Source organism: Phyllobates terribilis, unplaced genomic scaffold, assembly GCF_046119375.1.
Source record: "Phyllobates terribilis strain yellow unplaced genomic scaffold, ASM4611937v1 Scaffold_124__1_contigs__length_5142088, whole genome shotgun sequence".
Lineage (NCBI taxonomy): Eukaryota > Metazoa > Chordata > Amphibia > Anura > Dendrobatidae > Phyllobates > Phyllobates terribilis.
The window spans coordinates 4,156,930-4,181,631 of NW_027362884.1; the positions used below are offsets into that span (position 1 = coordinate 4,156,930).

General features: G+C 44.3%; 13 non-coding genes across 13 annotated transcripts; all 13 read left to right on the forward strand.

The window, feature by feature from the left end:
• Positions 1 to 1,613: 1,613 nt before the first annotated feature.
• Positions 1,614 to 1,796, forward strand: LOC141203189 (U2 spliceosomal RNA). The gene has a single exon (XR_012274324.1). It is a non-coding gene; the product is annotated as a U2 spliceosomal RNA (small nuclear RNA).
• Positions 1,797 to 2,908: 1,112 nt separating this feature from the next.
• LOC141203671 (U2 spliceosomal RNA) lies at positions 2,909 to 3,099 on the forward strand. Its single transcript, XR_012274702.1, has one exon. It is a non-coding gene; the product is annotated as a U2 spliceosomal RNA (small nuclear RNA).
• Positions 3,100 to 4,214: 1,115 nt separating this feature from the next.
• Positions 4,215 to 4,405, forward strand: LOC141203860 (U2 spliceosomal RNA). The gene has a single exon (XR_012274883.1). It is a non-coding gene; the product is annotated as a U2 spliceosomal RNA (small nuclear RNA).
• A 2,444-nt stretch (positions 4,406 to 6,849) lies between these two features.
• LOC141203237 (U2 spliceosomal RNA) lies at positions 6,850 to 7,036 on the forward strand. Its single transcript, XR_012274361.1, has one exon. It is a non-coding gene; the product is annotated as a U2 spliceosomal RNA (small nuclear RNA).
• A 6,099-nt stretch (positions 7,037 to 13,135) lies between these two features.
• On the forward strand, positions 13,136 to 13,324 carry LOC141203201 (U2 spliceosomal RNA). The gene has a single exon (XR_012274334.1). It is a non-coding gene; the product is annotated as a U2 spliceosomal RNA (small nuclear RNA).
• A 1,115-nt stretch (positions 13,325 to 14,439) lies between these two features.
• LOC141203822 (U2 spliceosomal RNA) lies at positions 14,440 to 14,630 on the forward strand. The gene has a single exon (XR_012274847.1). It is a non-coding gene; the product is annotated as a U2 spliceosomal RNA (small nuclear RNA).
• A 1,115-nt stretch (positions 14,631 to 15,745) lies between these two features.
• On the forward strand, positions 15,746 to 15,936 carry LOC141203846 (U2 spliceosomal RNA). Its single transcript, XR_012274870.1, has one exon. It is a non-coding gene; the product is annotated as a U2 spliceosomal RNA (small nuclear RNA).
• Positions 15,937 to 17,051: 1,115 nt separating this feature from the next.
• On the forward strand, positions 17,052 to 17,242 carry LOC141203672 (U2 spliceosomal RNA). The gene has a single exon (XR_012274703.1). It is a non-coding gene; the product is annotated as a U2 spliceosomal RNA (small nuclear RNA).
• A 1,115-nt stretch (positions 17,243 to 18,357) lies between these two features.
• Positions 18,358 to 18,548, forward strand: LOC141203673 (U2 spliceosomal RNA). The gene has a single exon (XR_012274704.1). It is a non-coding gene; the product is annotated as a U2 spliceosomal RNA (small nuclear RNA).
• Positions 18,549 to 19,663: 1,115 nt separating this feature from the next.
• Positions 19,664 to 19,854, forward strand: LOC141203674 (U2 spliceosomal RNA). Its single transcript, XR_012274705.1, has one exon. It is a non-coding gene; the product is annotated as a U2 spliceosomal RNA (small nuclear RNA).
• A 1,115-nt stretch (positions 19,855 to 20,969) lies between these two features.
• Positions 20,970 to 21,160, forward strand: LOC141203675 (U2 spliceosomal RNA). The gene has a single exon (XR_012274706.1). It is a non-coding gene; the product is annotated as a U2 spliceosomal RNA (small nuclear RNA).
• Positions 21,161 to 22,275: 1,115 nt separating this feature from the next.
• On the forward strand, positions 22,276 to 22,466 carry LOC141203676 (U2 spliceosomal RNA). The gene has a single exon (XR_012274707.1). It is a non-coding gene; the product is annotated as a U2 spliceosomal RNA (small nuclear RNA).
• A 1,115-nt stretch (positions 22,467 to 23,581) lies between these two features.
• Positions 23,582 to 23,772, forward strand: LOC141203678 (U2 spliceosomal RNA). The gene has a single exon (XR_012274709.1). It is a non-coding gene; the product is annotated as a U2 spliceosomal RNA (small nuclear RNA).
• Positions 23,773 to 24,702: the final 930 nt, after the last annotated feature.

The following is a 24,702-nucleotide window of genomic DNA, read 5'->3' on the forward strand; positions in this document are numbered from 1 at the left end:
ATCAACAGCAGCCTTTTAAACTCACCTGAGCTAACAGGTATGTGCGCTGGTTACTCTGCTGCGCTTAAAATTTCTTTTTTGGTTTGCTACAATGCCTTTTCTGAAACGTTGTCTCCTTCTGCTGGAACACTGACTTCTTTCATTTAATGCCTGCAGACTATAAAAGAGAACCCAACCCAAAAAGTTTGGTTGATTAGTCTGTGGCATTCTGTTAAACTGTTGCTTATGGCGGTCTCTGTGAGCTTCTCAGCGACATTCAGCCAGCCAGGTATCCTGCCTGCAGTAGATGGAATGTGGCAATGGAACGCTGGCTGCGCGTGTCATAATAGGCTCTGAGCCTTTATATACCTGTGCACAGCAGCAGCCACCTTCAGTCTGCTGCTGGACAGCCAGCAGCAGCAGCAGCAGGAGAGGTATGTAATCAGGAGCCCTCCTGCTAAGGGTAGACAGCTGCTCGTTCCACCCCACCCCCCGCCTTAATTGGTTCTCCTCCCTTCCAACGGTGTTGAGGCGGGTGGGAACAGCAGGGGGTGAAGGTGCTGTGTTTAAAGAGGTGGAGTTATGCAGATCTAAAACGCGTGGATTGCAGCAGCAGCAAGCCGAAAAGTGCAGGCATGTAAGGGATCTAGAGGTTGACAACATGTCTTCTTAACGGGAGTCCAGGAGCTCATCTCCACAAATGGACTTTTCAGGATCCTTGGGTGGCTCCGTAGTTTGAAACCAATTCTGGTTATCGCTTCTCGGCCTTTTGGCTAAGATCAATTGTAGTATCTTTCGAAAAGGCGGTTTTGGATGTTGGCCGCCCTAGTAGATTGATACATTATGCACACTGGGGTTTAGGCGCTTGTTAGTACGCCAGGTGGCTAATATAGTCATCTGGTGGAAAGCATGGCCCCCCAGGATCGACGCCATTGGGCCGGGGAAGATCGAAAGCCCGAAGTGTGAAGTGCCCCAGGAGTGGTGACCCTGGGGTGCCTTAACTCACTGGGATTGGGAACCCCACTTGAGTTTATGGCACATTTGCACAAGCACTTCAAATTTTCTTTCTTCGCACACACCCTTATTCCGGGCCTTCTGGCCTTAGGATGGGGAATTTTTCAATTCCCGGTCGAAGGTCCGGGCAGTATTATACTGTGAAACCTTCACTATTTATTTAATTTCTTTGTCACTGTGTGTCCACTTATTCACGTGTGTCACGTCCTACTAGGATTTTGTCGGGATGCGGTTCCCTTACGGGTTCCTCTCTTGGCAGGTCTAGGGGGGGAGTGTGTGGCCATCAGGTTCCGCTCCCCCCTGAACCCCCCTGGCTCTCCTCTTTTGGGAGGAGAGCGTTGTTGGCTCCCCTCTTCCGGGAGGGGAGCACAGTCTTTGGCTCCCAGTGCCTTGCTCGGGTGAGAACTCGGGCAGGTGCTGGGGGTAAGATTGGGTCGCCTCTGGCTTCGGCTGGAGGTGGCTTTTTGTCCCTGTTCCTCGCTGTGGCCTTTTGGCTCGGAGGGACGGGGAATGGTTTGGGGGACCCTTCTCCTTTTGGAGAGGGTTTCAAGAAGACCAGCATCCTAGTGCACTTTTTTTGTGGCACTTGTCACTTTTTTAAGCGCACTCGGGTTTTGTACACGAATTCGGGCTTTCGATAAAAAAAAAAATCTGTTCTTATCAGTTTAATATCTGATACGTCCCCTATCTGGGGACCATATATTAAATGGATTTTTAGAACAGGGAGATGGAAAAAGAGCTTGCTCTGTCCACTCCACGCATTGACCTGGTATTGCAGTATCTCCAGGACCGGTGCACCCCTTCTTTAATGCAGTTTCTAAAATCAGAAAGAATTGAATTCAATGTTTTTTGTTCATTTTGCTTGTTTGTCGGATTTTGGGATGGACTCTTTGGCTTTGCTTTTCTTCTCCTCATTGGATTTTTCATGTTCAAAGTTGCAGAAGCCAGATTACAAGCTCATTTTGGTTCAACTTCAGCAACTGTGCATTGCATTGCCATGTAATGTGATGCAATGCTATCTTTCTAGCTCTCCCTTTTTACTTCCTTTTGGATAAACAGACATATTAGGCAAGCATTTTGGAGCTTTCACCTAAATAACTACAGGTGGTGAGATAAGCTGCACAATATAATTGACCTTTCAGTATATTGTTGCACACACACCATCTATTTAGCAAATGCCCTTGTTATCAACAGCAGCCTTTTAAACTCACCTGAGCTAACAGGTATGTGCGCTGGTTACTCTGCTGCGCTTAAAATTTATTTTTTGGTTTGCTACAATGCCTTTTCTGAAACGTTGTCTCCTTCTGCTGGAACACTGACTTCTTTCATTTAATGCCTGCAGACTATAAAAGAGAACCCAACCCAAAAAGTTTGGTTGATTAGTCTGTGGCATTCTGTTAAACTGTTGCTTATGGCGGTCTCTGTGAGCTTCTCAGCGACATTCAGCCAGCCAGGTATCCTGCCTGCAGTAGATGGAATGTGGCAATGGAACGCTGGCTGCGCGTGTCATAATAGGCTCTGAGCCTTTATATACCTGTGCACAGCAGCAGCCACCTTCAGTCTGCTGCTGGACAGCCAGCAGCAGCAGCAGGAGAGGTATGTAATCAGGAGCCCTCCTGCTAAGGGTAGACAGCTGCTCGTTCCACCCCACCCCCCGCCTTAATTGGTTCTCCTCCCTTCCAACGGTGTTGAGGCGGATGGGAACAGCAGGGGGTGAAGGTGCTGTGTTTAAAGAGGTGGAGTTATGCAGATCTAAAACGCGTGGATTGCAGCAGCAGCAAGCTGAAAAGTGCAGGCATGTAAGGGATCTAGAGGTTGACAACATGTCTTCTTAACGGGAGTCCAGGAGCTCATCTCCACAAATGGACTTTTCAGGATCCTTGGGTGGCTCCGTAGTTTGAAACCAATTCTGGTTATCGCTTCTCGGCCTTTTGGCTAAGATCAAGTGTAGTATCTGTTCTTATCAGTTTAATATCTGATACGTCCCCTATCTGGGGACCATATATTAAATGGATTTTTAGAACAGGGAGATGGAAAAAGAGCTTGCTCTGTCCACTCCACGCATTGACCTGGTATTGCAGTATCTCCAGGACCGGTGCACCCCTTCTTTAATGCAGTTTCTAAAATCAGAAAGAATTGAATTCAATGTTTTTTGTTCATTTTGCTTGTTTGTCGGATTTTGGGATGGACTCTTTGGCTTTGCTTTTCTTCTCCTCATTGGATTTTTCATGTTCAAAGTTGCAGAAGCCAGATTACAAGCTCATTTTGGTTCAACTTCAGCAACTGTGCATTGCATTGCCATGTAATGTGATGCAATGCTATCTTTCTAGCTCTCCCTTTTTACTTCCTTTTGGATAAACAGACATATTAGGCAAGCATTTTGGAGCTTTCACCTAAATAACTACAGGTGGTGAGATAAGCTGCACAATATAATTGACCTTTCAGTATATTGTTGCACACACACCATCTATTTAGCAAATGCCCTTGTTATCAACAGCAGCCTTTTAAACTCACCTGAGCTAACAGGTATGTGCGCTGGTTACTCTGCTGCGCTTAAAATTTCTTTTTTGGTTTGCTACAATGCCTTTTCTGAAACGTTGTCTCCTTCTGCTGGAACACTGACTTCTTTCATTTAATGCCTGCAGACTATAAAAGAGAACCCAACCCAAAAAGTTTGGTTGATTAGTCTGTGGCATTCTGTTAAACTGTTGCTTATGGCGGTCTCTGTGAGCTTCTCAGCGACATTCAGCCAGCCAGGTATCCTGCCTGCAGTAGATGGAATGTGGCAATGGAACGCTGGCTGCGCGTGTCATAATAGGCTCTGAGCCTTTATATACCTGTGCACAGCAGCAGCCACCTTCAGTCTGCTGCTGGACAGCCAGCAGCAGCAGCAGCAGGAGAGGTATGTAATCAGGAGCCCTCCTGCTAAGGGTAGACAGCTGCTCGTTCCACCCCACCCCCCGCCTTAATTGGTTCTCCTCCCTTCCAACGGTGTTGAGGCGGGTGGGAACAGCAGGGGGTGAAGGTGCTGTGTTTAAAGAGGTGGAGTTATGCAGATCTAAAACGCGTGGATTGCAGCAGCAGCAAGCCGAAAAGTGCAGGCATGTAAGGGATCTAGAGGTTGACAACATGTCTTCTTAACGGGAGTCCAGGAGCTCATCTCCACAAATGGACTTTTCAGGATCCTTGGGTGGCTCCGTAGTTTGAAACCAATTCTGGTTATCGCTTCTCGGCCTTTTGGCTAAGATCAAGTGTAGTATCTGTTCTTATCAGTTTAATATCTAATACGTCCCCTATCTGGGGACCATATATTAAATGGATTTTTAGAACAGGGAGATGGAAAAAGAGCTTGCTCTGTCCACTCCACGCATTGACCTGGTATTGCAGTATCTCCAGGACCGGTGCACCCCTTCTTTAATGCAGTTTCTAAAATCAGAAAGAATTGAATTCAATGTTTTTTGTTCATTTTGCTTGTTTGTCGGATTTTGGGATGGACTCTTTGGCTTTGCTTTTCTTCTCCTCATTGGATTTTTCATGTTCAAAGTTGCAGAAGCCAGATTACAAGCTCATTTTGGTTCAACTTCAGCAACTGTGCATTGCATTGCCATGTAATGTGATGCAATGCTATCTTTCTAGCTCTCCCTTTTTACTTCCTTTTGGATAAACAGACATATTAGGCAAGCATTTTGGAGCTTTCACCTAAATAACTACAGGTGGTGAGATAAGCTGCACAATATAATTGACCTTTCAGTATATTGTTGCACACACACCATCTATTTAGCAAATGCCCTTGTTATCAACAGCAGCCTTTTAAACTCACCTGAGCTAACAGGTATGTGCGCTGGTTACTCTGCTGCGCTTAAAATTTCTTTTTTGGTTTGCTACAATGCCTTTTCTGAAACGTTGTCTCCTTCTGCTGGAACACTGACTTCTTTCATTTAATGCCTGCAGACTATAAAAGAGAACCCAACCCAAAAAGTTTGGTTGATTAGTCTGTGGCATTCTGTTAAACTGTTGCTTATGGCGGTCTCTGTGAGCTTCTCAGCGACATTCAGCCAGCCAGGTATCCTGCCTGCAGTAGATGGAATGTGGCAATGGAACGCTGGCTGCGCGTGTCATAATAGGCTCTGAGCCTTTATATACCTGTGCACAGCAGCAGCCACCTTCAGTCTGCTGCTGGACAGCCAGCAGCAGCAGCAGCAGGAGAGGTATGTAATCAGGAGCCCTCCTGCTAAGGGTAGACAGCTGCTCGTTCCACCCCACCCCCCGCCTTAATTGGTTCTCCTCCCTTCCAACGGTGTTGAGGCGGGTGGGAACAGCAGGGGGTGAAGGTGCTGTGTTTAAAGAGGTGGAGTTATGCAGATCTAAAACGCGTGGATTGCAGCAGCAGCAAGCCGAAAAGTGCAGGCATGTAAGGGATCTAGAGGTTGACAACATGTCTTCTTAACGGGAGTCCAGGAGCTCATCTCCACAAATGGACTTTTCAGGATCCTTGGGTGGCTCCGTAGTTTGAAACCAATTCTGGTTATCGCTTCTCGGCCTTTTGGCTAAGATCAAGTGCAGTGATCTAGCGGTTTCTGCCTTGGTCTTGGCTGGGAGGCGCTTGGGGTACCCGGCTCCTTGGCCTGGGGGGATCGCTACACTTATCGGTGGAGCTAAACCCCCCTGCTGCTATTAGGGAGTCGGATTAGTCCCTGGGCAACGAGAGGCGATCACCTTGTCACCACACATAGCTGTGGGGGTCAACTGTCGCCACACATAGCTGTGGTGGCAACATTTGGAGGATTAAAAGGAAAAAACGGAAGGAAAACGGATCGTTGAGATGGAGTTTTGGAAAAAGAAGAGATGCTTACGTTTTTTTGTGAAACGGGAGACGGAAGAAACTTTTTTGGAAGAAAAATGGATTCTGGAAATTTTGAGGAAATATGAAGTTTTGGAGAAGGATATCTACTGTATGCAAGAAATAAAGCAAGGTAAAGTTTGTGATGTGACTCTAGTTTCTGAGGAAAAGTGCATTCATTTTTTCAAAGGCTGGAGTGAAGAGGATTCTGGGAAAATTGGAGTAAGTGCATCATTCATGGGGAAACCGAAGAGTGTGATAATTTACATGGACAATCCGTTTGTGGAAATAGAGGAGATAATGGTTTTTTTGGAATCTAAATGTAAGATGGTAAAGTTTCAGAAATTATACAGGAACAAAGTTGGTATTTGGAACGAAAGAGACGTTTTTTGGTGTGGACAACAGGAGAAGAAAATTTGCATAATGGGAGGATTATGGTAAACGGGAGTTCTGGGTATTGTTACATGGAAAGCAGCAAAGGAACTTTTGAAAAGAACTTTGGAGGACAAAAGGAAGATATTGGTGATAAAATGAAGAAGGAAGTTGATGCCATAATTATAGAGGAGAATAAGCAGGGAAAAGAAGTTGAAAGTTTAAAGGTGAAATTGAAGAAAAAGGTAACGGTACAGGAAAATTGTGGATCAAGGAAAGTATCTGGTGAAAAGAAAGAAGTAAAAGAGGAAAAGGGTAAAGTGTTGGAGAAGGTGGTGACTTTCAGAGATGATGAGGAAGAGTATGATAGGGAACAGATGCGGTTAGAGCATGAGGAGGAAGAAAAGAAGTTAAGGGGTTTTGTTGGGAGGAAAGTAAAAGAGAAAAAGGGGATATTTAGTTTGGGAAACCGGGTGAAGTAATGTCAGTGGTGATTTGTTTGGAAACTGTTGAAACTGCAAAGGAATTGTTATGTTTAACTTTATATATATTAATTCAAATGAAAAAATATAAATATAATATCTAAACACGATGATGGAACTAAAATCTTGAGTTTGGTGATATACGATTTAAGATTATAAAACTTAATTTCTGAGTGTTTGGAAAAAAAAAAAAAAATCTGTTCTTATCAGTTTAATATCTGATACGTCCCCTATCTGGGGACCATATATTAAATGGATTTTTAGAACAGGGAGATGGAAAAAGAGCTTGCTCTGTCCACTCCACGCATTGACCTGGTATTGCAGTATCTCCAGGACCGGTGCACCCCTTCTTTAATGCAGTTTCTAAAATCAGAAAGAATTGAATTCAATGTTTTTTGTTCATTTTGCTTGTTTGTCGGATTTTGGGATGGACTCTTTGGCTTTGCTTTTCTTCTCCTCATTGGATTTTTCATGTTCAAAGTTGCAGAAGCCAGATTACAAGCTCATTTTGGTTCAACTTCAGCAACTGTGCATTGCATTGCCATGTAATGTGATGCAATGCTATCTTTCTAGCTCTCCCTTTTTACTTCCTTTTGGATAAACAGACATATTAGGCAAGCATTTTGGAGCTTTCACCTAAATAACTACAGGTGGTGAGATAAGCTGCACAATATAATTGACCTTTCAGTATATTGTTGCACACACACCATCTATTTAGCAAATGCCCTTGTTATCAACAGCAGCCTTTTAAACTCACCTGAGCTAACAGGTATGTGCGCTGGTTACTCTGCTGCGCTTAAAATTTCTTTTTTGGTTTGCTACAATGCCTTTTCTGAAACGTTGTCTCCTTCTGCTGGAACACTGACTTCTTTCATTTAATGCCTGCAGACTATAAAAGAGAACCCAACCCAAAAAGTTTGGTTGATTAGTCTGTGGCATTCTGTTAAACTGTTGCTTATGGCGGTCTCTGTGAGCTTCTCAGCGACATTCAGCCAGCCAGGTATCCTGCCTGCAGTAGATGGAATGTGGCAATGGAACGCTGGCTGCGCGTGTCATAATAGGCTCTGAGCCTTTATATACCTGTGCACAGCAGCAGCCACCTTCAGTCTGCTGCTGGACAGCCAGCAGCAGCAGCAGCAGGAGAGGTATGTAATCAGGAGCCCTCCTGCTAAGGGTAGACAGCTGCTCGTTCCACCCCACCCCCCGCCTTAATTGGTTCTCCTCCCTTCCAACGGTGTTGAGGCGGGTGGGAACAGCAGGGGGTGAAGGTGCTGTGTTTAAAGAGGTGGAGTTATGCAGATCTAAAACGCGTGGATTGCAGCAGCAGCAAGCCGAAAAGTGCAGGCATGTAAGGGATCTAGAGGTTGACAACATGTCTTCTTAACGGGAGTCCAGGAGCTCATCTCCACAAATGGACTTTTCAGGATCCTTGGGTGGCTCCGTAGTTTGAAACCAATTCTGGTTATCGCTTCTCGGCCTTTTGGCTTAGATCTTGTATCTGGTCAGAAGGATCCTATAGTGTCTCCCCCTCGGCCTTGCAGCATCGCCACTTAGGTGGCTTAAGCTGCCTGCTGCTATTGGGGGGGGTCCAGAGGAAACGAGAGGTGATAATGGGCGTCAAGATTCGCTATGCCGGGACCGATGATATTCGGGTCAAAAATGCTTTTCGCATTGATATTGAGGAGTCGAAGAGGAATTTCTTTAACCTGCGGTTCTTGGTGGAAGTCGTCATCTTCAAGATTTTGAATGTTGGTCGTGGAGACATCATTTGCCTACAGGAGTTCCCAAAGAATGGCCGGTACGTTTTAGTCCTTGATCGTATGGCAGCTTGCCAGAATCTTTTCAAGACTCTAAAGGATCAGCAAGCCTTGGATCATCCGGCTCTTGATGGGCTTACATTCACGGTATTGTATACTAAGGGGGAAGTGCCAGTTGTTGTGTTTATGCACAACCCCCTTGTGGATGTGGAGGACATTACTAGATTCCTGAACCTTCATTGCAGCTATGTGTCCTACTCACACAAGGTGAGGAATGAGGTGGGCTTGTGGACTGGCAAACACAAGTTTTTTGTTCGGTTCCAGGAGGACCCCCAGGGACCTGGGGGTATCCACTACCCTCCCCTCAGTTTTGCCATCGGGAGGGATAGAGGGTATATGTTTTTTCCTGGTGCTCCGCGTTTTTGCAGGAAGTGTAAATCCTTTGGACACTACCAAGAGGACTGCACGGTGGAGAAGTTTTGTGGGAAATGCAATAAAGAGGGTCATCTGGCAATGGAGTGTACTAACTCCATGGTTTGTAATGCATGTGGCGAGGAGGGACACGCTTTCAAGGACTGTCCCCATCGTTCCAGGTCATATGCAGAGGCCGTGTCCCCACGTCCTACTACTGCCGCCACTATTGGTGAGGCGATCGAGGCAGTAAGGGACTTCATGGAAGAGATGGAGCAAGCACCCGATCCTGCTGGTGGAAGCGCTGTTGAGATAGAGCCTGCAGATATGTCAATTCTGCTTGATATGAGTGGTGAGGGAGAAGTGAGCGGTTCACTCTCCACAACGCCGGTGTTGGCTTTGGAAAGCTCAGAGGCAATTCATGAAGGTGGTGGTGGCCAGGGTGACTTCACCGGGGCTGTGGTGAGGCCCCCTGATGAGGACTCTGATGTGTCTTCTGCAAAGAAGTTCCGGCCAGATTTTTCACCTGCCAGTATTGGGAGCATCAGCCCCTTAAGTGATAGGAGCTATCCCGAGAGCTACAGTGCCTCTCCTAGGAGGTCTTTTTTGGAGGAGGGGGCCAGCATTCTCTGCTTAACATCAGGAATCGAGTTTCAAGACGAGAAAGGTTGACTCTTCGGTGGGGGGTATGTTCTTTTTTACCGAATATGGTTAAAAAATGGGCTCCAACGTGGGCTGTAGTGTACTGTCAATAAATGTAAGGCTTATAAAATCTAAGCCTAGAAGATTGGCTATACTGGAAGAACTAAAAAATCTTGGAGCAAATATTTACTGTCTGCAAGAGTGCGGAATTGAAGAGTCACCTCCTGAAAAGGACTGGGTATATGGGCATAGTATTTGGTCAGGTTCAATGACAAACAAAAATGATGGTGTGGGGATTTTGTTGGGGAATAGGGATTTAAGTTTTGAAAATTATATGGTGGTGGAGCCAGGTCGTTGTATAATGGCAGTGGTTAAGGGGAGAGGGTGGAGGGTGAAAATTGTTAACGTGTATTGTCCAATTAACAAAGGGGATAGGTTAGCACTATTAGAGAAAATACGTTTATTTTTGCCTGGAAGGATTCCAATATTATTAGTTGGTGATTTCAATTGTGTTTCTGAAGGGGAAATTGATGTCACGGGTAAGGTCCTTAATCAAATTACATCTGATTTTTCTTTTTTAGATGCAGCGGAATTTTTGAGTAAGCCACCACCGGCCACATATAGAGCTGATAGGGGAGGAATAGTGTCCAGGATTGACCGCATGCTGTATACAAATAGAGGTTTGGTGTGTAAATTTTTTAAACAGCATGTTTTTTCTTTCACAGACCATGAATGTTTGTGGGGTATGTTTGAAGGTGATAAAAAAATGGTGCATGGTGTTGGGGTATGGAAGCTAAATGTTAGGTTGTTAGAGGATGTTAGGGTTATGAGAGACTTCGAAAGTAAGTATGAATGGTGGAGGTCTAGGAAAAATAATTTTGTGGATGTGACTGTATGGTGGGATTGGGTGAAAGTGGAAATTAAGAATTTTTTTAGGAGGTGGGGTTATAAAAAAGCAGCAATTGAAAGAGGCAGATTTAAAGATTTAAATATGAGGATTGAGTGGTTACATAAAATGAGTATGAAAGGAATTGATGTTAGTGATCAACTCAGAGGAGCGAGAGATGAGATGAAGTGTGTTTTGGAAAAGCGTGGGAAGGAAATTATTTTTAGGACGAGAGTTGAGCATTTGGATATGGATGAGAAGTGTACGAGGTACTTTTTTAAAAAAATGTGCAGTAAAAAAGATGAGTTGGATGAGGTTGTAAATGATAATGGTATGACTGTGGTTGGAAGGGAAGTGTTGGATGAGGTACATAGTTTCTATAGTAGTTTATTTGAGTCTAAATGGGTGGATGGGGGTTTGAAAGAGCATGTGTTAGGTATGTTGGAGAGTCAGCTTGAATCAGGGGAACGTGAGTGTTTGAGTGAGGATATTGTTTTTGATGAGGTTAAAAAGGCGGTGGATGGTGCGAAAAAGAATAAAACACCTGGGAAAGATGGGTTGCCTGTGGAGTTTTATGTAAAAGCATGGGATGTGATTGGTGTTGATTTTGTGGAGGTATGTCAATATATGTGGATGAATGGTGTACTTTGTAATTCCATGAAAGAAGGAGTAGTTGTTTTACTTTATAAGAAGGGTGAGAAAAAGAATTTGCGTAATTGGAGGCCGATTACATTACTCAATGCAGATTATAAAGTCTTTAGCAAAATTCTGGCTAACCGTATGCGTGGGGTGATTGGAAGTGTGGTTGGTGATGATCAAGTGTGCGCGGTGCCAGGTAGGTGTATGACTGATAACCTCTTGTTGTTGAGAGACGTAATTGGAGATTGTATGTTTAGGAAGGGGAAATGTATGGTTTTTTGTGTGGATTTTGAGAAAGCTTTTGATAGAGTGTCGCATGCGTTTATGTTTGAGGTGTTAGTTAGGATGGGTTTTCCTAGTGTTTTTGTGAATGCCATAAGGTGTTTGTATGATGGTGTGGTGAGTGAAGTGTTAGTGAATGGATGTTTGAGTGAGAAGGTGTGCATAAAATCAGGGGTCAGGCAGGGGTGTCCGTTGTCCCCTGTCCTGTTTATAAGTGTGATTGAGCCCCTGTTGTGCATGATTCGGAAAGAGAAAGTGATGAATGGTCTTCTGATCCCAGGGAGTGGTGGAAAGACTGTAAAGGTAATGGGGTATATGGACGATGTTGTTGTGGTGAGTGATAATATGGCTGCTATGAATCGAGCAAGGTTGCTTTTAGATTTCTTTTGTGGTGCATCTGGTTTTAGGGTGAATTGGGGGAAGTGTAGCTTTAAGTGTTTCGGGGATTCGAGTGTTAGGATGGATGGTGTGATATGTGAAGAAGGTGCTATTAAGGTTTTGGGGGTGTGGTTTAACAAAGATCTGAAAGGGAATGAGAGTTGGGATGAATGCGGTAAGAGGATTGAACAGAAGTTAAATTTTTGGAGGTTACGGGACTTGACATTGTCAGGCAAAGTCCTTATTATTAAGTCAGTGATTCTTCCTATGTTACTTTTTGTGTCAGTGGTTTTTCCAGCCCCTTATAGGGGTTTTAGGCGGATTGAGAAGCTAATTTTTACGTTTTATTGGGGAAGTAAGAAGGAAAAACTTAAAAGGGAATATTTGTGTAAGTTACGTGAACATGGGGGAATGGATTTCCCAAATTTTGAATTTTGTCTTGGTTTAAATTATATTAAACGGTGGTTGTTCTGTTAGGTAGGGATAACAAGACGGCTTTTATGATTAAATATATGGCTGGATGGATGTTGTTTGGGTTGAAATGGATGAGAAGGGATGCAAGAGTGCCTGTTTCGTTTAAATGTCCAGTGTGGTATGAGTTTGTTGAAAAATTTGTTGTCAAGCATGATTTGTTGGATGTTCCTATGGGTGATTTCAAAGTGATAAGGAATGTAAGGAGAAGGATGCGTGTTAGAGAGTTTGAATGTAACATTAGGGGCTTGAGATCGAGTGAAGCGTTGTGTGTATGGAGGAACCTGAGTATAAAAGGAATATCGAATAGGCAGCGTGATATTGTATGGATGAGTTTGCATGAGATTTTGCCTGTGAGAGAGGTACAGAAGAGGAGGGATCTGATTAGAACAGAGGTATGTCCGAGGGATGGATGTGGGGCGAGTGAAACTGTTATGCATTTGGTTTGGAATTGTGATTATGCTCAGAGTGTTTGGAAGGGAGTGGGTGGTTTATGCAAGGAACTAGCGGGCGTGAATTTTATAAATTGGAGAGTGGTAATGTTTGGGATGGGTGCAAGTAGCCGGGTGAAAGAGAGATTGTTGTGGTTGATAATGGCATGTGTAATAGAAAGTCTGTGGGACGTTAGGAATTTGTGTTTATTTAAAAGGAAAATAATCTCAGTTAATAATTGTGTTAGGATGGTTTTGTCAAGGTTATACATAGTTTATTTATGGGACAGCCGTGGCGGTGGTGGCTCTGATTCAGAAGGTTTTTGGAAAGTAAAAAAATGGAGGTCACTGGTAAAGTACCAGTAAGTCCTTGTTTAAGTGTTGTGATCTGTCTTTTTTTATGATAATGGTATGTTTTATAGTTTTTTGTCCATTCAAAAGGTATTACAACTGTTTCAGTATAAAGTTATAAATATGAAATAAAGAAAGTACCATTATGATGTAAGACTGGGCAACGTAGTATGAGTTTTTATACTATTGATTGTTGCTTGAAAAATTTTACTGAATGGTATAAAAAAAAAAAAAAATCTGTTCTTATCAGTTTAATATCTGATACGTCCCCTATCTGGGGACCATATATTAAATGGATTTTTAGAACAGGGAGATGGAAAAAGAGCTTGCTCTGTCCACTCCACGCATTGACCTGGTATTGCAGTATCTCCAGGACCGGTGCACCCCTTCTTTAATGCAGTTTCTAAAATCAGAAAGAATTGAATTCAATGTTTTTTGTTCATTTTGCTTGTTTGTCGGATTTTGGGATGGACTCTTTGGCTTTGCTTTTCTTCTCCTCATTGGATTTTTCATGTTCAAAGTTGCAGAAGCCAGATTACAAGCTCATTTTGGTTCAACTTCAGCAACTGTGCATTGCATTGCCATGTAATGTGATGCAATGCTATCTTTCTAGCTCTCCCTTTTTACTTCCTTTTGGATAAACAGACATATTAGGCAAGCATTTTGGAGCTTTCACCTAAATAACTACAGGTGGTGAGATAAGCTGCACAATATAATTGACCTTTCAGTATATTGTTGCACACACACCATCTATTTAGCAAATGCCCTTGTTATCAACAGCAGCCTTTTAAACTCACCTGAGCTAACAGGTATGTGCGCTGGTTACTCTGCTGCGCTTAAAATTTCTTTTTTGGTTTGCTACAATGCCTTTTCTGAAACGTTGTCTCCTTCTGCTGGAACACTGACTTCTTTCATTTAATGCCTGCAGACTATAAAAGAGAACCCAACCCAAAAAGTTTGGTTGATTAGTCTGTGGCATTCTGTTAAACTGTTGCTTATGGCGGTCTCTGTGAGCTTCTCAGCGACATTCAGCCAGCCAGGTATCCTGCCTGCAGTAGATGGAATGTGGCAATGGAACGCTGGCTGCGCGTGTCATAATAGGCTCTGAGCCTTTATATACCTGTGCACAGCAGCAGCCACCTTCAGTCTGCTGCTGGACAGCCAGCAGCAGCAGCAGCAGGAGAGGTATGTAATCAGGAGCCCTCCTGCTAAGGGTAGACAGCTGCTCGTTCCACCCCACCCCCCGCCTTAATTGGTTCTCCTCCCTTCCAACGGTGTTGAGGCGGGTGGGAACAGCAGGGGGTGAAGGTGCTGTGTTTAAAGAGGTGGAGTTATGCAGATCTAAAACGCGTGGATTGCAGCAGCAGCAAGCCGAAAAGTGCAGGCATGTAAGGGATCTAGAGGTTGACAACATGTCTTCTTAACGGGAGTCCAGGAGCTCATCTCCACAAATGGACTTTTCAGGATCCTTGGGTGGCTCCGTAGTTTGAAACCAATTCTGGTTATCGCTTCTCGGCCTTTTGGCTAAGATCAAGTGTAGTATCTGTTCTTATCAGTTTAATATCTGATACGTCCCCTATCTGGGGACCATATATTAAATGGATTTTTAGAACAGGGAGATGGAAAAAGAGCTTGCTCTGTCCACACCACGCATTGACCTGGTATTGCAGTATCTCCAGGACCGGTGCACCCCTTCTTTAATGCAGTTTCTAAAATCAGAAAGAATTGAATTCAATGTTTTTTGTTCATTTTGCTTGTTTGTCGGATTTTGGGATGGACTCTTTGGCTTTGCTTTTCTTCTCCTCATTGGATTTTTCATGTTCAAAGTTGCAGAAGCCAGATTACAAGCTCATTTTGGTTCAACTTCAGCAACTGTGCATTGCATTGCCATGTAATGTGATGCAATGCTATCTTTCTAGCTCTCCCTTTTTACTTCCTTTTGGATAAACAGACATATTAGGCAAGCATTTTGGAGCTTTCACCTAAATAACTACAGGTGGTGAGATAAGCTGCACAATATAATTGACCTTTCAGTATATTGTTGCACACACACCATCTATTTAGCAAATGCCCTTGTTATCAACAGCAGCCTTTTAAACTCACCTGAGCTAACAGGTATGTGCGCTGGTTACTCTGCTGCGCTTAAAATTTCTTTTTTGGTTTGCTACAATGCCTTTTCTGAAACGTTGTCTCCTTCTGCTGGAACACTGACTTCTTTCATTTAATGCCTGCAGACTATAAAAGAGAACCCAACCCAAAAAGTTTGGTTGATTAGTCTGTGGCATTCTGTTAAACTGTTGCTTATGGCGGTCTCTGTGAGCTTCTCAGCGACATTCAGCCAGCCAGGTATCCTGCCTGCAGTAGATGGAATGTGGCAATGGAACGCTGGCTGCGCGTGTCATAATAGGCTCTGAGCCTTTATATACCTGTGCACAGCAGCAGCCACCTTCAGTCTGCTGCTGGACAGCCAGCAGCAGCAGCAGCAGGAGAGGTATGTAATCAGGAGCCCTCCTGCTAAGGGTAGACAGCTGCTCGTTCCACCCCACCCCCCGCCTTAATTGGTTCTCCTCCCCTCCAACGGTGTTGAGGCGGGTGGGAACAGCAGGGGGTGAAGGTGCTGTGTTTAAAGAGGTTGAGTTATGTAGATCTAAAACGCGTGGATTGCAGCAGCAGCAAGCCGAAAAGTGCAGGCATGTAAGGGATCTAGAGGTTGACAACATGTCTTCTTAACGGGAGTCCAGGAGCTCATCTCCACAAATGGACTTTTCAGGATCCTTGGGTGGCTCCGTAGTTTGAAACCAATTCTGGTTATCGCTTCTCGGCCTTTTGGCTAAGATCAAGTGTAGTATCTGTTCTTATCAGTTTAATATCTGATACGTCCCCTATCTGGGGACCATATATTAAATGGATTTTTAGAACAGGGAGATGGAAAAAGAGCTTGCTCTGTCCACTCCACGCATTGACCTGGTATTGCAGTATTTCCAGGACCGGTACACCCCTTCTTTAATGCAGTTTCTAAAATCAGAAAGAATTGAATTCAATGTTTTTTGTTCATTTTGCTTGTTTGTCGGATTTTGGGATGGATTCTTTGGCTTTGCTTTTCTTCTCCTCATTGGATTTTTCATGTTCAAAGTTGCAGAAGCCAGATTACAAGCTCATTTTGGTTCAACTTCAGCAACTGTGCATTGCATTGCCATGTAATGTGATGCAATGCTATCTTTCTAGCTCTCCCTTTTTACTTCCTTTTGGATAAACAGACATATTAGGCAAGCATTTTGGAGCTTTCACCTAAATAACTACAGGTGGTGAGATAAGCTGCACAATATAATTGACCTTTCAGTATATTGTTGCACACACACCATCTATTTAGCAAATGCCCTTGTTATCAACAGCAGCCTTTTAAACTCACCTGAGCTAACAGGTATGTGCGCTGGTTACTCTGCTGCGCTTAAAATTTCTTTTTTGGTTTGCTACAATGCCTTTTCTGAAACGTTGTCTCCTTCTGCTGGAACACTGACTTCTTTCATTTAATGCCTGCAGACTATAAAAGAGAACCCAACCCAAAAAGTTTGGTTGATTAGTCTGTGGCATTCTGTTAAACTGTTGCTTATGGCGGTCTCTGTGAGCTTCTCAGCGACATTCAGCCAGCCAGGTATCCTGCCTGCAGTAGATGGAATGTGGCAATGGAATGCTGGCTGCGCGTGTCATAATAGGCTCTGAGCCTTTATATACCTGTGCACAGCAGCAGCCACCTTCAGTCTGCTGCTGGACAGCCAGCAGCAGCAGCAGCAGGAGAGGTATGTAATCAGGAGCCCTCCTGCTAAGGGTAGACAGCTGCTCGTTCCACCCCACCCCCCGCCTTAATTGGTTCTCCTCCCTTCCAACGGTGTTGAGGCGGGTGGGAACAGCAGGGGGTGAAGGTGCTGTGTTTAAAGAGGTGGAGTTATGCAGATCTAAAACGCGTGGATTGCAGCAGCAGCAAGCCGAAAAGTGCAGGCATGTAAGGGATCTAGAGGTTGACAACATGTCTTCTTAACGGGAGTCCAGGAGCTCATCTCCACAAATGGACTTTTCAGGATCCTTGGGTGGCTCCGTAGTTTGAAACCAATTCTGGTTATCGCTTCTCGGCCTTTTGGCTAAGATCAAGTGTAGTATCTGTTCTTATCAGTTTAATATCTGATACGTCCCCTATCTGGGGACCATATATTAAATGGATTTTTAGAACAGGGAGATGGAAAAAGAGCTTGCTCTGTCCACTCCACGCATTGACCTGGTATTGCAGTATCTCCAGGACCGGTGCACCCCTTCTTTAATGCAGTTTCTAAAATCAGAAAGAATTGAATTCAATGTTTTTTGTTCATTTTGCTTGTTTGTCGGATTTTGGGATGGACTCTTTGGCTTTGATTTTCTTCTCCTCATTGGATTTTTCATGTTCAAAGTTGCAGAAGCCAGATTACAAGCTCATTTTGGTTCAACTTCAGCAACTGTGCATTGCATTGCCATGTAATGTGATGCAATGCTATCTTTCTAGCTCTCCCTTTTTACTTCCTTTTGGATAAACAGACATATTAGGCAAGCATTTTGGAGCTTTCACCTAAATAACTACAGGTGGTGAGATAAGCTGCACAATATAATTGACCTTTCAGTATATTGTTGCACACACACCATCTATTTAGCAAATGCCCTTGTTATCAACAGCAGCCTTTTAAACTCACCTGAGCTAACAGGTATGTGCGCTGGTTACTCTGCTGCGCTTAAAATTTATTTTTTGGTTTGCTACAATGCCTTTTCTGAAACGTTGTCTCCTACTGCTGGAACACTGACTTCTTTCATTTAATGCATGCAGACTATAAAAGAGAACCCAACCCAAAAAGTTTGGTTGATTAGTCTGTGGCATTCTGTTAAACTGTTGCTTATGGCGGTCTCTGTGAGCTTCTCAGCGACATTCAGCCAGCCAGGTATCCTGCCTGCAGTAGATGGAATGTGGCAATGGAACGCTGGCTGCGCGTGTCATAATAGGCTCTGAGCCTTTATATACCTGTGCACAGCAGCAGCCACCTTCAGTCTGCTGCTGGACAGCCAGCAGCAGCAGCAGCAGGAGAGGTATGTAATCAGGAGCCCTCCTGCTAAGGGTAGACAGCTGCTCGTTCCACCCCACCCCCCGCCTTAATTGGTTCTCCTCCCTTCCAACGGTGTTGAGGCGGGTGGGAACAGCAGGGGGTGAAGGTGCTGTGTTTAAAGAGGTGGAGTTATGCAGATCTAAAACGCGTGGATTGCAGCAGCAGCAAGCCGAAAAGTGCAGGCATGTAAGGGATCTAGAGGTTGACAACATGTCTTCTTAACGGGAGTCCAGGAGCTCATCTCCACAAATGGACTTTTCAGGATCCTTGGGTGGCTCCGTAGTTTGAAACCAATTCTGGTTATCGCTTCTCGGCCTTTTGGCTAAGATCAAGTGTAGTATCTGTTCTTATCAGTTTAATATCTGATACGTCCCCTATCTGGGGACCATATATTAAATGGATTTTTAGAACAGGGAGATGGAAAAAGAGCTTGCTCTGTCCACTCCACGCATTGACCTGGTATTGCAGTATCTCCAGGACCGGTGCACCCCTTCTTTAATGCAGTTTCTAAAATCAGAAAGAATTGAATTCAATGTTTTTTGTTCATTTTGCTTGTTTGTCGGATTTTGGGATGGACTCTTTGGCTTTGCTTTTCTTCTCCTCATTGGATTTTTCATGTTCAAAGTGGCAGAAGCCAGATTACAAGCTCATTTTGGTTCAACTTCAGCAACTGTGCATTGCATTGCCATGTAATGTGATGCAATGCTATCTTTCTAGCTCTCCATTTTTACTTCCTTTTGGATAAACAGACATATTAGGCAAGCATTTTGGAGCTTTCACCTAAATAACTACAGGTGGTGAGATAAGCTGCACAATATAATTGACCTTTCAGTATATTGTTGCACACACACCATCTATTTAGCAAATGCCCTTGTTATCAACAGCAGCCTTTTAAACTCACCTGAGCTAACAGGTATGTGCGCTGGTTACTCTGCTGCGCTTAAAATTTCTTTTTTGGTTTGCTACAATGCCTTTTCTGAAACGTTGTCTCCTTCTGCTGGAACACTGACTTCTTTCATTTAATGCCTGCAGACTATAAAAGAGAACCCAACCCAAAAAGTTTGGTTGATTAGTCTGTGGCATTCTGTTAAACTGTTGCTTATGGCGGTCTCTGTGAGCTTCTCAGCGACATTCAGCCAGCCAGGTATCCTGCCTGCAGTAGATGGAATGTGGCAATGGAACGCTGGCTGCGCGTGTCATAATAGGCTCTGAGCCTTTATATACCTGTGCACAGCAGCAGCCACCTTCAGTCTGCTGCTGGACAGCCAGCAGCAGCAGCAGCAGGAGAGGTATGTAATCAGGAGCCCTCCTGCTAAGGGTAGACAGCTGCTCGTTCCACCCCACCCCCCGCCTTAATTGGTTCTCCTCCCTTCCAACGGTGTTGAGGCAGGTGGGAACAGCAGGGGGTGAAGGTGCTGTGTTTAAAGAGGTGGAGTTATGCAGATCTAAAACGCGTGGATTGCAGCAGCAGCAAGCCGAAAAGTGCAGGCATGTAAGGGATCTAGAGGTTGACAACATGTCTTCTTAACGGGAGTCCAGGAGCTCATCTCCACAAATGGACTTTTCAGGATCCTTGGGTGGCTCCGTAGTTTGAAACCAATTCTGGTTATCGCTTCTCGGCCTTTTGGCTAAGATCAAGTGTAGTATCTGTTCTTATCAGTTTAATATCTGATACGTCCCCTATCTGGGGACCATATATTAAATGGATTTTTAGAACAGGGAGATGGAAAAAGAGCTTGCTCTGTCCACTCCACGCATTGACCTGGTATTGCAGTATCTCCAGGACCGGTGCACCCCTTCTTTAATGCAGTTTCTAAAATCAGAAAGAATTGAATTCAATGTTTTTTGTTCATTTTGCTTGTTTGTCGGATTTTGGGATGGACTCTTTGGCTTTGCTTTTCTTCTCCTCATTGGATTTTTCATGTTCAAAGTTGCAGAAGCCAGATTACAAGCTCATTTTGGTTCAACTTCAGCAACTGTGCATTGCATTGCCATGTAATGTGATGCAATGCTATCTTTCTAGCTCTCCCTTTTTACTTCCTTTTGGATAAACAGACATATTAGGCAAGCATTTTGGAGCTTTCACCTAAATAACTACAGGTGGTGAGATAAGCTGCACAATATAATTGACCTTTCAGTATATTGTTGCACACACACCATCTATTTAGCAAATGCCCTTGTTATCAACAGCAGCCTTTTAAACTCACCTGAGCTAACAGGTATGTGCGCTGGTTACTCTGCTGCGCTTAAAATTTCTTTTTTGGTTTGCTACAATGCCTTTTCTGAAACGTTGTCTCCTTCTGCTGGAACACTGACTTCTTTCATTTAATGCCTGCAGACTATAAAAGAGAACCCAACCCAAAAAGTTTGGTTGATTAGTCTGTGGCATTCTGTTAAACTGTTGCTTATGGCGGTCTCTGTGAGCTTCTCAGCGACATTCAGCCAGCCAGGTATCCTGCCTGCAGTAGATGGAATGTGGCAATGGAACGCTGGCTGCGCGTGTCATAATAGGCTCTGAGCCTTTATATACCTGTGCACAGCAGCAGCCACCTTCAGTCTGCTGCTGGACAGCCAGCAGCAGCAGCAGCAGGAGAGGTATGTAATCAGGAGCCCTCCTGCTAAGGGTAGACAGCTGCTCGTTCCACCCCACCCCCCGCCTTAATTGGTTCTCCTCCCTTCCAACGGTGTTGAGGCGGGTGGGAACAGCAGGGGGTGAAGGTGCTGTGTTTAAAGAGGTGGAGTTATGCAGATCTAAAACGCGTGGATTGCAGCAGCAGCAAGCCGAAAAGTGCAGGCATGTAAGGGATCTAGAGGTTGACAACATGTCTTCTTAACGGGAGTCCAGGAGCTCATCTCCACAAATGGACTTTTCAGGATCCTTGGGTGGCTCCGTAGTTTGAAACCAATTCTGGTTATCGCTTCTCGGCCTTTTGGCTAAGATCAAGTGTAGTATCTGTTCTTATCAGTTTAATATCTGATACGTCCCCTATCTGGGGACCATATATTAAATGGATTTTTAGAACAGGGAGATGGAAAAAGAGCTTGCTCTGTCCACTCCACGCATTGACCTGGTATTGCAGTATCTCCAGGACCGGTGCACCCCTTCTTTAATGCAGTTTCTAAAATCAGAAAGAATTGAATTCAATGTTTTTTGTTCATTTTGCTTGTTTGTCGGATTTTGGGATGGACTCTTTGGCTTTGCTTTTCTTCTCCTCATTGGACTTTTCATGTTCAAAGTTGCAGAAGCCAGATTACAAGCTCATTTTGGTTCAACTTCAGCAACTGTGCATTGCATTGCCATGTAATGTGATGCAATGCTATCTTTCTAGCTCTCCCTTTTTACTTCCTTTTGGATAAACAGACATATTAGGCAAGCATTTTGGAGCTTTCACCTAAATAACTACAGGTGGTGAGATAAGCTGCACAATATAATTGACCTTTCAGTATATTGTTGCACACACACATTCTATTTAGCAAATGCCCTTGTTACCAACAGCAGCCTTTTAAACTCACCTGAGCTAACAGGTATGTGCGCTGGTTACTCTGCTGCGCTTAAAATTTCTTTTTTGGTTTGCTACAATGCCTTTTCTGAAACGTTGTCTCCTTCTGCTGGAACACTGACTTCTTTCATTTAATGCCTGCAGACTATAAAAGAGAACCCAACCCAAAAAGTTTGGTTGATTAGTCTGTGGCATTCTGTTAAACTGTTGCTTATGGCGGTCTCTGTGAGCTTCTCAGCGACATTCAGCCAGCCAGGTATCCTGCCTGCAGTAGATGGAATGTGGCAATGGAACGCTGGCTGCGCGTGTCATAATAGGCTCTGAGCCTTTATATACCTGTGCACAGCAGCAGCCACCTTCAGTCTGCTGCTGGACAGCCAGCAGCAGCAGCAGCAGGAGAGGTATGTAATCAGGAGCCCTCCTGCTAAGGGTAGACAGCTGCTCGTTCCACCCCACCCCCCGCCTTAATTGGTTCTCCTCCCTTCCAACGGTGTTGAGGCGGGTGGGAACAGCAGGGGGTGAAGGTGCTGTGTTTAAAGAGGTGGAGTTATGCAGATCTAAAACGCGTGGATTGTAGCAGCAGCAAGCCGAAAAGTGCAGGCATGTAAGGGATCTAGAGGTTGACAACATGTCTTCTTAACGGGAGTCCAGGAGCTCATCTCCACAAATGGACTTTTCAGGATCCTTGGGTGGCTCCGTAGTTTGAAACCAATTCTGGTTATCGCTTCTCGGCCTTTTGGCTAAGATCAAGTGTAGTATCTGTTCTTATCAGTTTAATATCTGATACGTCCCCTATCTGGGGACCATATATTAAATGGATTTTTAGAACAGGGAGATGGAAAAAGAGCTTGCTCTGTCCACTCCACGCATTGACCTGGTATTGCAGTATCTCCAGGACCGGTGCACCCCTTCTTTAATGCAGTTTCTAAAATCAGAAAGAATTGAATTCAATGTTTTTTGTTCATTTTGCTTGTTTGTCGGATTTTGGGATGGACTCTTTGGCTTTGCTTTTCTTCTCCTCATTGGATTTTTCATGTTCAAAGTTGCAGAAGCCAGATTACAAGCTCATTTTGGTTCAACTTCAGCAACTGTGCATTGCATTGCCATGTAATGTGATGCAATGCTATCTTTCTAGCTCTCCCTTTTTACTTCCTTTTGGATAAACAGACATATTAGGCAAGCATTTTGGAGCTTTCACCTAAATAACTACAGGTGGTGAGATAAGCTGCACAATATAATTGACCTTTCAGTATATTGTTGCACACACACCATCTATTTAGCAAATGCCCTTGTTATCAACAGCAGCCTTTTAAACTCACCTGAGCTAACAGGTATGTGCGCTGGTTACTCTGCTGCGCTTAAAATTTCTTTTTTGGTTTGCTACAATGCCTTTTCTGAAACGTTGTCTCCTTCTGCTGGAACACTGACTTCTTTCATTTAATGCCTGCAGACTATAAAAGAGAACCCAACCCAAAAAGTTTGGTTGATTAGTCTGTGGCATTCTGTTAAACTGTTGCTTATGGCGGTCTCTGTGAGCTTCTCAGCGACATTCAGCCAGCCAGGTATCCTGCCTGCAGTAGATGGAATGTGGCAATGGAACGCTGGCTGCGCGTGTCATAATAGGCTCTGAGCCTTTATATACCTGTGCACAGCAGCAGCCACCTTCAGTCTGCTGCTGGACAGCCAGCAGCAGCAGCAGCAGGAGAGGTATGTAATCAGGAGCCCTCCTGCTAAGGGTAGACAGCTGCTCGTTCCACCCCACCCCCCGCCTTAATTGGTTCTCCTCCCTTCCAACGGTGTTGAGGCGGGTGGGAACAGCAGGGGGTGAAGGTGCTGTGTTTAAAGAGGTGGAGTTATGCAGATCTAAAACGCGTGGATTGCAGCAGCAGCAAGCCGAAAAGTGCAGGCATGTAAGGGATCTAGAGGTTGACAACATGTCTTCTTAACGGGAGTCCAGGAGCTCATCTCCACAAATGGACTTTTCAGGATCCTTGGGTGGCTCCGTAGTTTGAAACCAATTCTGGTTATCGCTTCTCGGCCTTTTGGCTAAGATCAAGTGTAGTATCTGTTCTTATCAGTTTAATATCTGATACGTCCCCTATCTGGGGACCATATATTAAATGGATTTTTAGAACAGGGAGATGGAAAAAGAGCTTGCTCTGTCCACTCCACGCATTGACCTGGTATTGCAGTATCTCCAGGACCGGTGCACCCCTTCTTTAATGCAGTTTCTAAAATCAGAAAGAATTGAATTCAATGTTTTTTGTTCATTTTGCTTGTTTGTCGGATTTTGGGATGGACTCTTTGGCTTTGCTTTTCTTCTCCTCATTGGATTTTTCATGTTCAAAGTTGCAGAAGCCAGATTACAAGCTCATTTTGGTTCAACTTCAGCAACTGTGCATTGCATTGCCATGTAATGTGATGCAATGCTATCTTTCTAGCTCTCCCTTTTTACTTCCTTTTGGATAAACAGACATATTAGGCAAGCATTTTGGAGCTTTCACCTAAATAACTACAGGTGGTGAGATAAGCTGCACAATATAATTGACCTTTCAGTATATTGTTGCACACACACCATCTATTTAGCAAATGCCCTTGTTATCAACAGCAGCCTTTTAAACTCACCTGAGCTAACAGGTATGTGCGCTGGTTACTCTGCTGCGCTTAAAATTTCTTTTTTGGTTTGCTACAATGCCTTTTCTGAAACGTTGTCTCCTTCTGCTGGAACACTGACTTCTTTCATTTAATGCCTGCAGACTATAAAAGAGAACCCAACCCAAAAAGTTTGGTTGATTAGTCTGTGGCATTCTGTTAAACTGTTGCTTATGGCGGTCTCTGTGAGCTTCTCAGCGACATTCAGCCAGCCAGGTATCCTGCCTGCAGTAGATGGAATGTGGCAATGGAACGCTGGCTGCGCGTGTCATAATAGGCTCTGAGCCTTTATATACCTGTGCACAGCAGCAGCCACCTTCAGTCTGCTGCTGGACAGCCAGCAGCAGCAGCAGCAGGAGAGGTATGTAATCAGGAGCCCTCCTGCTAAGGGTAGACAGCTGCTCGTTCCACTCCACCCCCCGCCTTAATTGGTTCTCCTCCCTTCCAACGGTGTTGAGGCGGGTGGGAACAGCAGGGGGTGAAGGTGCTGTGTTT